This window comes from Xiphias gladius, chromosome 19 (assembly GCF_016859285.1).
Source record: "Xiphias gladius isolate SHS-SW01 ecotype Sanya breed wild chromosome 19, ASM1685928v1, whole genome shotgun sequence".
Classification (NCBI taxonomy): Eukaryota; Metazoa; Chordata; class Actinopteri; order Istiophoriformes; family Xiphiidae; genus Xiphias; species Xiphias gladius.
In genome coordinates, this window is record NC_053418.1 from 7478308 (window position 1) to 7497000 (window position 18693).

The 18693-nt window shown below is 40.1% G+C and overlaps 1 protein-coding gene across 1 annotated transcript in view; it reads right to left on the minus strand.

The window, feature by feature from the left end:
* si:dkey-215k6.1 (transmembrane protein 132C) overlaps window positions 1–18693 on the minus strand; it is a 178685-nt gene that overhangs the window by 42183 nt on the left and 117809 nt on the right. The window lies entirely within an intron of this gene.

An 18693-nucleotide genomic window follows, 5' to 3' on the forward strand; every position in this document is an offset into this window, starting at 1 on the left:
TTTTGCTGGGCCCACTGTTTCTGGATGGAAAAAGTGTGTGTGTGTGTGTGTGTGTGACTCTACAGTGGAATTCAGCTGAGCATACAGAGTGCCAACAGAGAAGATGAAGAGGATATAAAGAAGAAATGTACTGCATTAAGATGATACGAGATAAGATGATAAGATGAAACTTTATTTGATCCCCACAGGGGAAATTCACTTGTTACAGCAGCTCAAAAGTAGAAGAAAAAGAGTGAGTGAGTGAGTGAGTGATAAATAAAAACTATATTCACCTATCACATACAGTATACATATTTGACCTGCAGTGGTACTGCACACTTTGTACTAAAATATTGCTCTGGAAATAGGATAATTTTACAAAGAAATAACGGTAAGTCTTATGCACGAGGATGAAACATAACATAAATTTGATGAATGAATGATGAATAAATAAGATACATTGCCTGAGATATATTGTACTAAGCAGTTGTGATGTTATAAGTGGTGGGTGATGGTGACGGAGACAACAACAGTGTTCCAGCTACTGTTAAAAAGTCTGACTGCTGTCCTGACAAACAACCTGCAGTAGTGTTCTTTTTCACACTGTGGGTATAGCAGTTTGTTGCTCAAGGAGCTACTTCAGGCCCCCAGAATTTCATGCAGGGGATGAGAGGTGTTGTCTATGATGGATGACAGCTTGGGTAATATCATCCTCTCTTCCACCTCTTCGCTGGAATCTAGAGGACAGTCCAGGACAGGGCTAGTCTTCTAAATTTATTTAGTTTATTGAGTCTTTTTCTGTCCCTCTTCGTGCATCCACCTCCCAAGCAGACCACTGAGTAGAACAATGCTGATGTCACCACAGAGTCCTAAAACTCTAAACAGTGTCCTGCACACTCCACAGGACCTCAGTCCTCGTAGCGTATGGAGATGACTTTGGCCCATTTTGTACAGGACATCCGTGGCGTCCGACCAGTCCAGTTTATTGCTTGAACACCATCTCAATATCCAGTCCCTGCATATTCACTGGTTTAGTCTGGGGCATCTGACTGTGGAAGTCTAACGCCATCTCCTTTGTTTTGCTGGCATTTACGTAAAGGTGACTGAGCTCACACCAGTCGACAAAGTCCTTGATTACGTCCCTGTATTCCTGTTAATTCCCTTCTGATATGGATCCAATGAAGGCTTTATCATCGCAGAACTTCTGGAGGTTACAGTTACCCATTATATCTCTGAAGCCAGATGTATGCAGGGTGAACAGAAAAGGAGAGAGCACCGCACGCTGTATAGCCATTGTAGGGACCCTGTGCTGCAAACCACCACATCAGACACACAGTCATGAAGCCTTACATACTGTGGCCTGTTGGTGAGGTAGTCAATGGTCCGCACACCCAGGTGGCAATCTACTCCTGCTCCCTCTAGTTTCCTCCTGAACAGTGATGGCTGTAATGTGTTGAAGGCAGTGGAAAAGTAAAAAAACATGACCCTCACAGTGCTCCCAGGGTTCTCAAGGTGCAAGAGGGATCTGTGCAGCAGGTAGATGTCTGCATCATCCAGCCCAGTGCCTGGTTAATAGCCGAATTGCAGGGGGTCCAGCTTTGAGCTCACCAGGGGTCGGAGGTGGTTGAGTACAATTCTTTCCATGGTCTTCATCAGTTAAGGCCACTGCTATGAAGTGTTTGGGCTCCCTGGGGTGCACAGTCTTTGAGTCCAAATTGTGTTGATTCGGCCAAGTCTGTGTGAAGCGCATGATGCTACACTCCCAATACTCCCTCTGTAGCCTGGTCGGCGCCATTAGCTCTTACATCTTATGTGGAAGAGATCTCATGTTCCCCATAATAACAGTTGGTAGGCATAGTTTTATACCATCTTTTCCTCTCTCTGCACTTTGTTCCAGCTTTGCATCCTCTCTTCCTTCTCCTTATTTCCACGGGGATCTGTAGCCTCTCCGTGGAGAGTATCGTTGTGTGGCACAGCGCTAACAGTTTTTCCCGGGTGTGGACAATTGAGCTGTGGTTGAATGGGTCTCCTGATGCAGTTGTAAGTAGTCCAAAAATAAGCAATATGTAAACTGCTAATCTCACCAATTGCACATCCATAGTTGCACCCGGACGAAGGAGATTAGTGTAGAAAAGAACACAAAAAATACAGAAAGGAGGCCAGAGCTGCAATAACAGGCTGCCGCTCGTCCAGTGCTGGAAGTAGATTATATATAGTACATATATAGTATGTATTTCACTGTGTGTATCCAGCCAGTTTGTATTGAAAATGCTGTACACGTTGGGTGTAAAAGAATGAGTGTGTGTATGTGGGTTGTTGTCCCTCTGGTCAAAGTGAGGACAAATTTTACATCTTCAGAATGAGGATGTTTTTGGAAAGGTATAATCCTAATTTGCCTAATCCTCATTTCTTTAGTCCTCTTCTGTTTAAACAGATCAGACGTGTTTGAAGGTTAAGTTTAGAATTAGGTTTAGGTGAGTCTTCTGGTAATAGTTGGGTTTAAGCATGTAGGGTTAGGTTTGGGGCTAGCGATTGCATCACGTCAGTCAAGGTCTATGCAAATAGGCTGCACTTTTGTTGCACTTTTCGACCGGGGGTATTCAGATCCTTTACTGAAGTAAAAATAACAGTACATCAATGTAAAAATACTCCATTAAAAGTATAGATTATACATTCTCGCTCTACTTGAGTAAAGCACAGAAGAATCATCAGCAAAATTTAACTAAAGTATCAAAAGTAAAAGTACTTGTTCTGCAGAAAAATAGTCCCTGTGAGTCATATGTCACTATATATAACCTTCTTAGACTGTTGATGCTGATTCATCAGTGTTTATGTAGGATTTTACTGTTGTTGCTGGCTGAGGAGGCGCTGGTTTTAAATGCTTTATCTACAGTATGTACACTAGTGCTTCTTCTACACAAGTTTGCATTCATCTTTGCACTTTTTTATAACCTTTTCTCTTTCATTCACAGATGCACTGTATGTACTGTATGTAAAAACCTACATAAAGATGCATAAACAGGAGAAGACAAAGACAAAACACACAGATACACAGACACAAGAATACAAGCACATTAGGGTGCAGACATGTAGACACCCAAAAATAGCACAAATACTCTACACCTAACAAGATAGGACCTCTGGTGCAGACACACTCAACATACACTCAAGAATTTTAGCGCATGTGACCAGTGACAAGTTGCCTAATGCCCTATCCTTCTCTACCGAACACAGCTATGTGACCTTTACTTAATGAGATCTCTATTTCTCTCTCCTTTTCTCTGTCTCTCTCTTTCTTACAAACACACACACACACACACACACACACACACACACACACACACACACACACACACACACACACACACACACACACACACACACACACACGTACATGCACAGACACTTTCTTACTCTGTAATTCTCTGTTTTCCTTTTCCATCTTATAGTCTGCTCGGCCTTGCCTGAATTCAGAAATTGATACTATAGATATATAACATGACAGAAGACAGTTATGCAGGTTGAAGGTGAGAAACAGGAAAGGAGGAGGAGGAGGAGAAGTGGGGATAAACAGGATTAAAAGCATGGAAAAGATGAAAGAGGGAGTGCAGGAGAGGAAGTTGAAGGGCACAAAGAAAGCAGATGTGCAGAGAAAAAAAATAACAAATTAACGAGAAGATTCTCCTTCTGCCTTGAGCGTAGGAGAGCAGATGGAGGGATAAAAAATCAAAGAGGAAGAAGAGAAGAGAAAGATGACAAGAGATAAGGACAAAAGATGTATTATTCCATGTGTTCTGTGTGTACGTGTTAGCCTATGTATATGTTAAATCATATGTGTGTGGATCCTGGGGCAGTGATCTCTTGGAAGCCATAGAAGTTCCACAGATAACATCATGTTTACATCTCTGCTATCTTTATCACAGGTTAGAAAAAAGCAAACCAAAATGAGAAAACTTCCTCACCACCACAATGCGATTGAGTTACAACACAACAGACGTCCCCCATTAAAAAAAACAAACTTGTTAGCTCATTTTATAGTATATCCATTGACATTAACACAATTTAGCACATTGCACATCCATCCATGTTCATTAGTTTCCTGTGTACCCCTGCAGCTTCTGTTGTATCATGATTAAGTTGTGTCTCTATTTGTGTCTTCTGTCTTTGCAGTGCATTTCTATATCCTATGTATGTTTAAGTTCTGGCGGCAGTTTGTCAAAATTAGATGGATCATTCGGTGAGACCAAGTCGGTAGGAAGATACAAGATGGTTTATTTAAGGCCTGTTTACACCAGCATTTAAAATGGCAAGATTTCGTATCAAAATTAGTTTTTTTCCACGGAGTTGCCGAAATATGGGGATTCCTTCACAGGATAAATCAGCTTGACATTTTTTGTGTTGGAGTCCAACTTCAGTGAACTTTGCCATGCAAGCTGTCTTGACAGTGCTGGGAGATGGGGAGTCCAAAATGGAGGAAGCTATTGTACTTTATGAGCTGTGTTGCAAAATACAGCTGTAGAGCCCGTTATTTAACCCTATATATAAAGTTCAAACTGTTCAACAAAAAATTGTGTTTTTTAAGATAGTTATGAGATGGGAGTTGATGGTACCAGTAAGTCTTTTAAATAAAATGTATGAGCTTATTACCCTATTAGCAACGGAGATAACGAGCTTTCTTACTTGATTGTCAGTACATTAGCTCAGTCAGCCACCCCCCCCATAACTCTTTATTGAATGAAATGAAATTCCACAGTGCAGGAAAAATAGAGAGAGCCTCAGAGAGCAATTGTGACTGACTAGCACTAGCATGTTCCCAGGTGGCTAGCGTGTTCTCAGTTGGCTCACCAGCTAGAGTAGCTTACCAACTAGCCCCGTGAGTAGTCCAGACATCACCAAGCTTCTATAACCACATATTTCAAATGAGTGCAGATGAATTATCTCAGTGCCACTTTGGCGTGACTGGACCTCAATACCCCATTCAGAGGGATACTGTGACACAGGTTAAAACGACATGGGGAGTCTATTCGCATGGGTCAACGCACATCAGCTGACGCAGATCCGTAACCCTTCCTCCAACCTGGGTTGACCATGAGTCAGACAAGAGCTGGCTGTGGTGATGCAGGGGGCTTCAGAGTGTCAGTGGAAGCACACAGACAGGAGAGAACAAAATGTAACTATATTCGGTAAATATATAGGTAAACGGTATGGAACTCGATTCTCCACTAACGGTGTGAGATTAACCTTTCATAATAATCTCATATGACTAGGTCCAGTGCAGGTTGAATTCATGTTCAAAGAAACTGCCTTGTTGGCTAGTGCTTTATGCAACAAGCAGAATATCATTACAAGTGCCTTTAGTGCCATTAATCTAAATGTTAATAACTTGAGTTTTCTAGTGAAGACGTAGATGGATCACAGAGAGCTGAAAGAGAAGAGGACGAGAGACACAGAAAAAGGAGTAGAGCGGAAACAGTGAGACAAACCAGAAATAAATGAAAAAACGGAGAGAGTGAAAAACCAGATAAAAACATAGCAGGAAGGGGAATATTAGAGTGAGAGCAAAGGAGACAGAAAGAGAGAAAGAGAGAAAGAGAGAGAAAAGGAAAGAATTTCATGCCTGTCCAAGGGAATTATTAAGTGTCTCGTCAACAACTGGCTCCCTACTGCCTTCAAAAGCTGCTCCATACTGCAGTAAGATAAGCTCGGAGGAAGTGTGGGTGTAATTGTGTGTGTGGTGAGGTCTCGTGTGTCAAGGGGTTGGATGAATGAATGAATGTGTTTTTGTGTGAGTTAATGCTGGTTCCTGCATACACTTATCCATAGGTGTGTGTGTGTGTGTGTGTGTGTGTGTGTGTGTGTGTGTGTGTGTGTGTGTGTGTGTGTGTGTGTGTGTGTGTGTGTGTGTGTGTGTGTGTGTGTGTGTGTGTGAAGAGAGATGTGGGAAGAAAAAGAGATCAATAGAGAGAATAAATGTGTGTGTGGACGCATGTATCTGGCATGCACTGAACACTACTTTTGTGTGTGCATGTTGCAGAGAGACATTAAGTCTAGGAAACCGCCTCTCTCTTCAATTATGCTCATCCATATGTGTGTATAAGTGTGTGTGTAAGTGTGCCCTGTAAGGTGTGTGCGATTTAAAGTGAAGCAACTAGATTGAGACCACCATCACAGACACACAGAGACACACACACACACACACACACACACACACACACACACACACACACACACACACACACACACACACACACACACTATGTCAAGCACACATACATGCACAGTGTTGTAAAAGGGTTGACAGTGAAAAAAATGAAGCTTTTTGCTCTTGTGTACAAATGCAGTTCCAACTGTGACTTACAATGAGAGTATGTAAGCAGTTCTCTTTCTCTCTCTCACTCTTTCTCTCTCTCTGTCGCTCGCTCTCTCTTTCTTGTAGAGACACATTCTCACACAAACTCAGGACTCTTTACCGGCCCAAATGCCAGTATTGCCATCTAATCTGTGGCTGTGTCTCCAGTAAATGGACAAATACGTTAACACACTCACACTCACACACACACAAACACACACACACACATATCTACCCTATCTACTTTTCTTTTCATTCCTTAAATTGTCTAGATTCTCATTTGGAGGGAATTGCTTGGAACATATATGACCCTGAGTCTCCTTTTGCTCTTATTGTGACATTTTCACCACAGTGTGATAATGCAAACGCTGTGTCTTTGGGCATAAAATTCTCCTGCTTCTTTTGATACTCTGTGTGATGAATTAAAGGACCAGTGTGTAGGATTTAGGGGGATCTATTGGTAGAAATGGAATATAATATTCATGATCATATTTTCATTAGTGTGTAATCACCTGAAACGAAGAATCATTGCATCAGGTTAGACTGAGCCTTTCATATCTAAAAACTCTAGGAAGTGGGTTTTCCGCCATGTGGCACCTGCAGGTTTCTATGGTATACCAGGACAGACAAACTAAACACTGGCTCTAGAGAGGGCCTTTCGCGTCTTTTACGTTACCTGAAGGCCACTGTAGCTTCTCCTACAGTGCTCGGAAAGGGAGAGGTGAGGAGGACCACTAGATACCACATAATCCTACACACTAGTCCTTTAAAATCTAAAACAAAAAACAAAGGTAAGATTTGAGAAGAATTGAGAAAAAAAGAAAACCATGCTCTGCTTGTCTTTTTACAAGGAGGTAGAGATTTTGTTCTCCAGCAAAAAAATTATAATTCTTTTTTTTTTTTGAAGGTTATCAAAGAATTTGAATAAGTCTAATGAAACTGGATTAATGTCCGTTAAGTAAGTAGGAAAAAAATCTTTTTGTTCAGAAAAACACATGTTAATGGACGTATGGGTGTGTAGGGCACACTGTGTTAAATTAAAAGCAATCAATTAGTCAGCCCTATGCCCCTTTGGCTCTATTCCACTTCTGCCATTGGATGACACACACATAAACACCAACCAGCATCGGCATACTACTGACAGGTGTGTAGCACACAACACACACAAACACCATTGAATTCATGCTACCAAATGACCTAAAGAATACATTAAAGTCACCTCATCTATCGACATACTTAACAATTAGCTAATTGGGAAAATTGTTAATGGAGTAATTGTCTTTTTTTCATCAGAGAGTTAACAAATACCCTCCAGTCACAGACAGGGGATGCGATCCAAACCTTGTCCCTATATCATTATGTAACCACCGCACATCTCTGTGTGCGCGTGTATATGTGCTTGCACAAATGCAGGGTAGGGGGCATTGCACAGACGTCGCACTCGCATCACCAAAACTGGCATCGTCACCATTGCTGCAGATATCGGTGTTTCCTATTTTAAACGTGAAATGCTGCTGAAAGAGACAAAGGCAGGTTGTTCATTAATAAGTCTTTGTGCCATTGTGTCTTGACAAAAGCAGAGGCATTCAAATGGGCCAGAGGTTAAGTAACAGTTTGAGGGAGAACAGTGTAATAGGATGATTTATTAAATGTTTGATCAGGGTCGAAACCAGTGAAATAATAAATAGTGTGTTCATCAGAGTGTATGTAGAATATATGACGGAGAGAAGGGCAGAATGATAAATAGAGAAATTGCTGCTCTGTAAGACTTAAACAAAGAAGTAGAGGGTGTGATGAATTTAGAAGATTGTAGCCAGAAGAGTGATTTCTTCTCATCAAATTGGTTTTCTCTGGATGTCTGCTCTCTTTTGGATATTTATCATAGTATACTGCCTTGGCAATTTTATCTTTCTACATTTATTCCCCCTGCTTCCTTTACCTGTTTCTTACCTTCGACCTCTGATTCTCTGATTTCAGGAAAGAGTGAAAAGATTGCAAGTGTAAATAAATCTCTTGTAAATACAAGAGAATATAAAGAAAGAGCACGTTCGAAAATGTGCGAGTAAGAGTGGGAGAGATCGACAGGCAGACAAAGAGTCACATTCGTAATGAAACATCCATCTACAAATCTGTGCTGAGAGGCCACAGCAGAAAGCTATAAAAGGAAATTACAGGTCATGCGTTCATACATGTTGTTTATTGCATCATATATGGCATGAATTAAGCAATAAAGTCAGTGAAGATGTGCATGTTTGCAAATCAGATTTTCAGCATGTTACTCTTCCAATTCCATTTTTACAGCTGGGCCAACACATTTATTGAGGTTGTCTGAAATCTGGTTATCTTGCTGCACTGATATAAACTTGGTTTATGTACTTTATAAAGGTGTTACTCCAATCTAGCTCCATATGCAGACTACATATAATGTATGTGCAAAGATATGCATGGTGAACCATTGCAGATAATAGAAGTATCAAATGAAATAAAAAAACAAGATTCTCTATTACTGCTGCTAAAGAGAAAAATCTCAAATAGCCTATACTTAGGTATCAATTAAGTTCAAACAAAAGCAGCTACATATGAATAAGGCAGGTAAATATATAAGTTTTAGACGACATTCGGACCATATAGTGATGATCACACTAAAAGCATACTTAGCACATGAAAGCACGGAAGAAGTACCAGACTATATAAAGTATATAAAGTGTTTTCTCTGTGTGTGTGCGTGGGTGTGTGTACTTGCATGTGTGTGTGTCAGGGCTCAGCCTTGAAAAGAAAATTGGTTGAAGGCACTTTGCTGCAATTTACTACAGACCCATTAAACACATCAAGTGTATGACACATTCTCTGAGCGTTTGTGCATGCACATGCTTTTTGTGTGGGCATGTCTTTCTGTGGTTGTGTGGACAGATTCTGGTTTGAAACCATCGTTGTGAGGACATTTTGACCGTTCCTCACAACTTGGGGCTGTTTGAGGTTTAAAACCTGGTTTTAGGGTTAAGGTTAGAATCGGATTTAGGTTAGGGTTAGGGTAAGGGTTGGGGTTAGGCATTTAAATGTGATGGTTAAGGTTTGGGTACGGGGCTAGGGAATGCATTATGTGAATGAGAGTCCTCACAACAGATGTAGGACAAGTATGTGTGTGTGTGTGTGTGTGTTTGCTTGCATGTGCACATGTGTTTTATTTTTTTTTTATGTACTGCACATTACTGATTGTAACTACCCCAGGTATTCACACACACACACACACCAAGTACACTTGGATAGTGAGAGTTTCCATCCAGTTGTTTTAAAGTGAAAACATTTTATGCAAACTTGAAATTGAACCAAAACAAAAACTGGGAAATATGTGCACTGACATCAGATGGAATAAAGTCTACTACTAAATCCTCTGGCACGGAATCTTAATTCATTAAAACGACCGAATAATTTCAAACAACTTATTGTGGCTACAGTTGTCTGTATTTGATTTAATTATTCTTAATTAATTAGAATTGTTACTGTAATGGGCAGTCTCTACACAAAATACAAAAATGGCAATAAAATTGGCCCTAAAATGAAATATGCCTCTTTCTTTCTTAGAAAATAGCGATAAAAGACTTGCAACTCAAGTCATTTCTAAAGCTATGGTGAAGATACGTATGGCAGCTAAAACTACTTGGCTAAAGTTTCGTTTCATCTTCATGAACGTGAAACAGTATTGACTGTTGGGAGAAGATAGGATGAAAACGTTGGTCACTGGTGTCAAAATCACTGTTTTCACAAGTGCCACAGTTTCACTGAAGAGGACAGTAATTATTTGAAAGACCGCAAGAAACTGCTTGAAAGAAAAAGTATTACGTAATTTTATATATATTATTACATCTGAACAAATGATGAGTGCGGTCATTATTCTGGTGCTGACAGCCTCTGAAAATGTAATATTCTATGTAAAGAATTTTGAAACACATAAAGGAGCAATTCAAAACAATGTAGCAAGTCATATAACACGCGTGGGATTTTAACTTGGGAACAACAGGGAGCAACCATCATGGACCAAAAGAAATACTTTCAGATGTCAGATAAGTTGGGCTGCAACTTCTCTTGTGAAGAGCAAGAGGCACGCCGCCATTTACTGCGCACCCCTGTTCTCCTACACAGCTAAAGAGATGAAACTGCTTTAGGGGAAAACAGTTAAATTTGGAAAACATTACTTTATGATCCTCTTCTTCATTATCATTTGTACTGAGGGAAGTATTCTTGGTACAAAAAGAGAGCAGGAAATTAAGCTTGCCCACTACCCGGAGACAAATGATTAAGTTTTAGAGAAGAGAAATGTAGCTGTTTGGCCACTAGTGAATTTAGTAGTCCAAAGTCCAACCATCAAACCTTTACTTTTAGTTGTTATTTAGGGTGCTGACACTTGTCAAGCGGCAAGCAGAATTGCCTGCTAGGCATGCTTTTATTTTATGCATGTTGGTTCTTTTTTCTTTCTTTTTTTTTTTCCTCTTTCTTTATGGAGAGAAGTCCTGGAAATAGCTTGTTTTTGTTTTTGGTCTCGTTGAAGTAAATGAACCTCGACTTCAACTCATATTGTGATTCAGCAGAGCGGCTGCCTGATGCCAAAAAAGTCAATAGTGTTTACTAAAATAATTAGAGACTGGCTTTCTAATGTGCAAATTGTTGCATCATCAATATCACTTCAATTCCTCATGTCTATAAACACAGAGAGTGTCTGCATATGTGTATCATAGTGTGTGGTTGTATTTGAACGTGAAGATGAAGAAAAATACAAACAATGTGTATGTAGAAGCCCAAGAAAGCGTATTGTGTGTCTGATGCAGCACATTTTACACACCACTGTCCAAACAAGACAATAATTCCAGTTGGTATGATTGGGAGTCTATCAACCACAACAGGAGACACAAATTGTTGCCACGGTAACTGCTATAAAAAAGAGATTAGCTGATTTAATATTGCAATCAAACGATGGCAGAAAAATTAAGGAGACATCATGTCATTCGCCATGTATCACTTTTAATTGAATTTGGAAGCATGTTATTTTGAATGAATAAGAAAACAGGATTCCTAATAGATGTAGCAGATGGGTGCCACCTGCATTGTCTCCCTCTTCTCCATATTCAACCTTAGAGAGATGGGACACACTTCCTTGTTCTGGTCCATGGGAGTTTTCTGGTGGTTTGTTTTTTTCAGGTTCCGCCACCTCTCATCTCGTAGTCAACCTTAGTATGGTTTCACCCTCCCTCAATCAGCCGACCTGGGCCTCTTCCTGTCGTATCTCAATCTCAATCAACCTCTGTAAAGGTCAGCTATCAATTACTCTCTACCAGACTGTCTGCCTTTGTATGCCTGTACCCATTACCTGTTCACCTGGAAACTGTTTTCCTGCTGATTACCTTCAGTGGATGTCCTGCTGTCTGCTGGTTCTGTTTGTTCGCCTGATTAAAACCCTGCTTGTTGTGAACTGAAGTCTTCAGGATCTACCAGTAAGGAGGCTTTTAACCTACTCGGCCTGCCCTATTGAATCTCCTTTTTGGGCCAGTTTTGTTGATGTGGTAGACGGCAAAAAATGGCAACAAAAAAAAACCTGTTTTTGTCTCAAAAGCGTCGAGCAACACTTCTACTATAGAAGTTGTTGAACGTCATTCTTTGATTGAAAACAACAAACACCCGGTTTCCTGCTGACTATATTCCGCTGTGGTGTGAACACAGCATGCCAAAAAGAAACAAAGTGGTAATGTGAGACAGAAACAGACTGGCTGAGTAAGGGAGAGGCTGAAGAAAGAGAAAGAAAGAAGAATGTGGTTTGAATATTGAAAAGCAAGCGAGAGAAAGGAAGAGAGATGATAAGTGAAAAGAGAGAAAGAGGAACACCGTACAAATATTGAATAGGAGATAGGAAGAGGGGAAGGGGGAGAGGGGAATGACTGAGAAAAAGAGAAATGTGAAAATGGAAAGGAAGGATCATTAGGTCAAATACTGAAGAGGAGGAGGAGAAAAGGGAGGAGAGGTGGGAGAGAGAGGGAGACAGATGAGGGATATGACAGCTGGGCGAGCTGCCTAGACAAGATAGAGGTTTTGGAGTGTCTGTGTGTGAGAGAGAGAGACTGTGTATGTGTGTGTGTGATATGTCAGGGATAAATGGCTATTATCACTATGACAATGTTAATTACCACCAGACTATTAGGCCCGAGGAGTGTCGGCCCATTTATTTGGCTGCAACACAGTTGTGTGTGGGTGTGTGCATGTTTGACAGTGTGCCTATGCCATTTTTAATACTTGTGAGTGTATACGAGTGTGTGTGTGTGTGTGTTTATGTGCATGTGTAATAGCGTCAAATGTATTTGTTAGACAGAGTAATTACTTCAGGCTTTGGCCAAACGCTGAAATGTTTCTTGTGATGTATAAGACCTCAGACTAATCATTACTAACTACATGTGAGACAAATTTCCACACTTTCAGTGGGAGTTATTCTAAGACTTTTATAACTGATTTTTTTTTTTTGCCCTATGGTATGCATGATTTTTTTTTTTCCACATTTCTTTGGGAAATGTATTGATTGAGCTTTTGTGCTTTTATCAAAAGTTCACACCTTAGAATGTCCTCGTATGCAGGGTAAAATGATGTTAAGGATAACAAATGGGGTATTATATATGAGATCAGAAAGGGCGTAAAAAATAATCAAAAACGATGAACTTCTGAAATTAAATCCAGAAATATCCTTACAGTTTGCATTTATATAATACCTTTCCATAGCACACAAAATATATATGAATAAATTTTAATTTATCAACAAATAAAGACAACAGTCAAAAAAAAAAGAAAATACAGCCATGTTTATGGAAAATGATTTGTGAATATAAATACAGATATAACATTTGCAAATATATAGCAAAAAAAGCACTTGTAGAGGCATTAAACCCCATCTCTTAGATATTATGTTTATGTACAACCTAACTGCAACAGCAAATATGTCTTGTAGTAAACGTAATTGCGAGCAGATTACGTTTTCTATTAATGTTTATATTAATTTACATATTTCGCAAGACTCAAATATGTTGGTACTGAACATATCAGTAAAACGTTCACAGAAAACATGACCAATAATAGTCAATATTGCAGTAAAATATCCACTTGTAGTGACTACAGCATTATTAAACTTTTTTTATGGTTATGTTTAGGCGCTCACAGCACTTAAGGTTAGGGAAAGATTGTCATCTGGTTTATCAGAGAAAAAGTTCACAGTGACTTAAGACGCAATGTGTTTTTTTACATTTACATTCCAAAACCACAGTCTTTCTCTAACCTTAACCAAAGCACTTTTGTTGTTTAAACCTTACCACAGACGGGACTCTGAATGCGAACCCCGGTCGTTGTAGTTTTTGTTTTTGTTTTTTTTTTAGCGGCCATCATCCATGCTCACCACCTCCCTGCGATTCCTCTGCCAATAATAAATGCGGCACTTCATTCATTCAGAAAAAACGAAACAAAAAAAACCCCAAAACATTGCCTCTGAACATAATCGAGCCAGTGATTACGTTTCCTTCAAAATATAAAGTATTTGCTGTTGCGGTTTAGTTGTATATAAACTTTATTTTGTAGTAGACAGGGTTGAGCTGTTGGAAAAAATAAAAACAAGCACATTAGAGAAACTACTAAGTACATGGAAGTTTGACTTCCATACTTGGTTCTATGGCTCTGTGAAATTAATCTGTCTTGTAGTGATTTGTTGCAAACATCAAGCAGACAACAGTTTATTCATTTTTAATATTATTATTATCATTGCGTTTAAACACTTATCCCACTCCTATGCAACATTTCACTGCAGCTGCCTACACCTATCAACTTTGGTGTGCCTTGTCACTTTTTATTGGGCATACAGTAATTGTTTGAACTAGGCACAGCACAATATGTGTAGGAGTATAGGTCTGATGAGAGCCGAGGGCAGGCGTGGACGGTTTTTGAAGGTAGTGTTGATCCTTGTGTGACTAATTCAACCACACACTTTGTGATGAAACGTGTCAAATTGATATCTTCAAGGTAATAAACACCCAGCTGGTGGGGGGGACAACAATGTGAGACTATGATTGTATCAGGTACCTGGCAAGTGTGAAAGTGTGTAGGTGTGTGAATTGGAGGCAGGATATTGCTCAAAAAGTGCATTAATGCAGATGCAACTTTCCTCATGCTGAGGGTTTAAGGGTGCTGATACACTGACGGCTTTTGGTGAAACAAGCACAGGTATCTCTGTGCCTTCAGGTCACAGTGAAGTGGCAGTCAGAATGACTTCAGCTTCCAAGATGTGACGTATCATGGAAGCTGGAGTAGAGTTACGAGACCGTATATTTTAGATTTTATTGGGGTGCTCAAGAGTGGGTGTGGCTTAATAAACACAGTGTGATGTGGACCTGCAGTGCGATACACCATTGACTCTATGACACAGAGGATTGTTGGCCGACACCCACACCTCTGTCCCCTGTGTTGTTAGATTAAGAGGCAGAGGATGGGGGCGAAATGAATAGTCAAACACCTTCTTGTTGCTCTGCTAACCTCTAACCTATGACCCAGATGCTAACGGTCAAGTAAGGCTTTACATAATTGAGGGTTAGCAAGTCCTGGATACATTTATGTATACCCAACGAGACAAACTTCAGATAACAAAAATATTTTCACATTTTACAGGAAGAGAAAGGAGAGGAATTTTTATATTTAAAAAATTATTTTATCTGGGATTTACTAACACATGGTTAGAACTTTTTTGTTTTGTTTCACTGTATCTTATACCGACATACAGAAGAAGCACTAGACTGTTAACAATATATACAGTGACGCCTAATCTGCTTTTTTCTTGTCACACTGCCAGCATGGAGAGCAAATTTTGAGTTACGGTCAAAAGAAAATGCATCCTTTAACATCTGCTTTTTATCTCTTTTTAAGTTGGGAATTCATTGTCATTCAGAGAGAGATACTGTACAGCAAGCAGTGGAATATTAAGCTTAAACTTCAATGTGAAGCAAACAAATAGTGAAGGATACATATATGACTGAGCTGATTACAAAGTATTGTTAAAACTGGTATTGCTACTTCAATCAACTTTTGTTGCCTTTTATTTGACTGTTTAATTATTTGTCTTCTCCATTTCTATCATTTTGCATACTTTTAACATTGTCTTTCTGTCTGTGATTATCTTTATGTACCAAAGCAATTACCCAGTGACAGAAAGGTCAACTCCTATGCTAATTTTAGAGCCAACCTGGGAATGACCATTCGCTGAAAGTTGAAGTTGACTCAGGTTGAGGGTTACTTCACAACTCAAATCTTCAGTTTTCAAAGACTTTCTGTCTCTCTCTAAAGAATCCAGTGTATTCTCAACCTCTTCACCGCTACCGCCAATGTCATGCTGTCCCTTGTTGTCCCGCCTGCCTGCCTGTCATGACACTAATTGCTTCTGCTAACAAGATGCTAACGAGCCTGCGGGGGTATCCGGGAGTCAATCACCCTGTTACTTCCTCCCTGTCCCACTGCCAGCATGGCAGGCAAGGGTTGAACCTACAGGTAAACACTCACAAACATACATATGCAAAAATGCGTTTGCACACAAAAACACACCTAAGGACATGAGTGCTAATGGGGCCAAAAGGATAAATGTTCTCAGGGACAGTGTTTGGATTTGCCAGTGGTAATTATGCACACGGCTTATTAGAAAAGGTAATTAGCCAGAGAGACTGATGTTGTTTTAAGACTCTCCTGAAACACCAATTATCAGGGAAAATATAAATGGAATAATATTTATTGTTTCTTAATGCTTACAATGAGTCTATGTACAATCACTGAGCACTTTATTAGGAACACCATACTAGAACTGGATAGGGCCTCTCTTTGCTCGTACGACAACCTTAGTTCTTCAGAGCATGGATTCAAGAAAATGTTTGAAACATTCCTTCGAGATTCTGGTCCATGTTGACATGACTGCACCACATAATTTTTTTTCTGATTTGTCAGTTTCACATTCATTCTGCCAATCTCCCGCTCTACCACATCTCAAAGGTGTTCTACTGGATTCAGGTCTGTTGACTGGGGAGGCCTCTGAAGTACACTGAACTCACTGTCATGTTCATGAAACCAGTTTGAGACGACTTTTCCTTTGTGACATGATAGGTCATCATGCTGGAAGTAGCCATTAGAAGATGGTAAATTGTGGCCATAAAGGGATGCACATGGTCCGCAACAATACCCAGATGGGCCGTGGCATTCAAACCATTATTGATTAGTATTAAGGGGCCCAGAGTGTGTGATGAAAACAGTCCCCACACCATTACGACAAAACCACCAGCCTGGATTGCTGACAAAAGACAGGTTGGGTCCCTGGATTCATGCTGTTCTGACCGTGCCATCTGTGTGCCTCAGCAAAAACAGGGATTCGTCAGACCAGGCTACGTTTTTCCAGGCTTCAGCTGTCAAGTTTTGGTCAGCCTGTGAACCAGGGGCAGCCTCAGATATCTGTTCTTGGCTGACAGGAGGGGAACCCAATGTTAGCTTCTGCTGTTGTAGCCTGTCTGCCTCAAAGTTTGATGTGTTGTGCATTCAGAAATGCTTTTCTGCCCACCACAGTTGTAAAGAACGGTTATCTGAGTTACTGCAGCCTTTCGGCTGTCTGGTCATTCTCCTCTAACCTCTCTCAACGGCAGAGCTTTTCCGTCTGCTCTGCAGCTCACTGGATGTTTTTTTGTTTTTTACACCATTCTGAGTAAACTCTAGATACTGTTGTGCATGAAAATCCCAGGAGGTCAGCAGTTTCAAAAATGGTCAAAACAGCCTGTTTGGCACTAACATTCATGCCGCAGTCAAAGTCAATGAGATCCCATTTTTCCCCATTCTGATGTTTGATGTGAGCATTAACAGAAGCTCCTTACCTGCATCTGTATTTTATGCACTGCACTGCTATCACATGATTGGCTGATTGGAGAATTGCATGGATAAGCAGGTGTACAGGTGTTCATAATAAAGTGCTCGGTGAGTGTATATGTGTTTATGTAATTTTATGTATATGTATACTTGTATAAAACATCTGTATTTGTGGGGTTTTGACACTGAACTACCTTTAAATAATGAGATCAACATGCAGCACATACTAATCATTTCAGATGCTTGATTGTGTTTTCTAGAGTACAAATGTTACAATAGTTACATTTAACCTACATAATTAATGAAACACAAATCTACGATTATTTTAATTTGCTTATATTTATGTGTCTTTAAGTATACACTAATAACACTATGTCTAACTACATAAAATAAACTGAGTGTTTACGGAATGGCCTAGGAAATTTTAATGAACATATTGCGATAAACAGATCACATCATACTGTAGTTAGAATTGGATCCATATTCCTAAAAGCACTGCTGGTAAATGATGTGTCGTTGCACAAAGTCCTAAAAATGAATGAATTTATTATGCGTCTTCTTACGAGTTACGAGTCTCAGTTTTTAGTGATCCAAAAAATTATATTTGTACTTCTGTGACACTTAGGGCAAGTCAAAATGGATAAGAGTGTCAGCTAAATGTCTGGAATACAAAATGTAAATGTAAAAAGCAGCTGACATTTTGCTTTCCTCTTCACAAATTAATGGAACGCAAAAAGGCAGAGAAAGATGGAGGGGGAATGGAGAGAGCGACAGAAATGGATGGATGGAGCCAAAGAGAGAAGGAGAGAGAAAGGGGGAGTGAGGGCAGGAAAAAATGAGAAATTAAATGGAGGGAGGGGACTGTAAAAGGAGAGAGTAATTCTGAGTAGTCAAATTGAGAGCGGGAGAGATGAAGAGATGGAACAGGAGGGAGGAGGGATGAAAACATTTGGTAGATATGAAAGCTAACAGCCCATCCAACCACACACACAAACACACCATTCTTGCAAAGATCCCAGGGAGAATTGTACTTTCAATTTCCAGACCCCTAATTGCATTAGAACTGCCCTCCTCTCGTCTCCTCTCTCTCTGTTTCTCTTTCTCTATGTCTCTCACTCATTTCTCTCTTCCTCTGTGCTGCCCAGGACTTCCAAGGGACTATTACATGGTGCTCAGGCCCTTCTCTTTCTCTCCATTTTTCTCTCTCTATAGCAGTCTCACGCTCTCTCCTTCCTGCGCCCACTTCCACCATTTTAGCTTGTCTAATTTCCTCTTTCTGGTGCTCCCCCTTTCTTTGCCCTCTATTTATTTCTCCATCCCTCTCTCCATTTGACTCCCCTTTTCCGGTATTTTCAATTAGTCAAACCCCTCCCTCCTTTTTATGTCTATTCTCTTTCCTGCCTACATTTATCAATATAACATCTCCCCCTTTCCCTCTCTTCTTGCCCTCTTTTTCCACC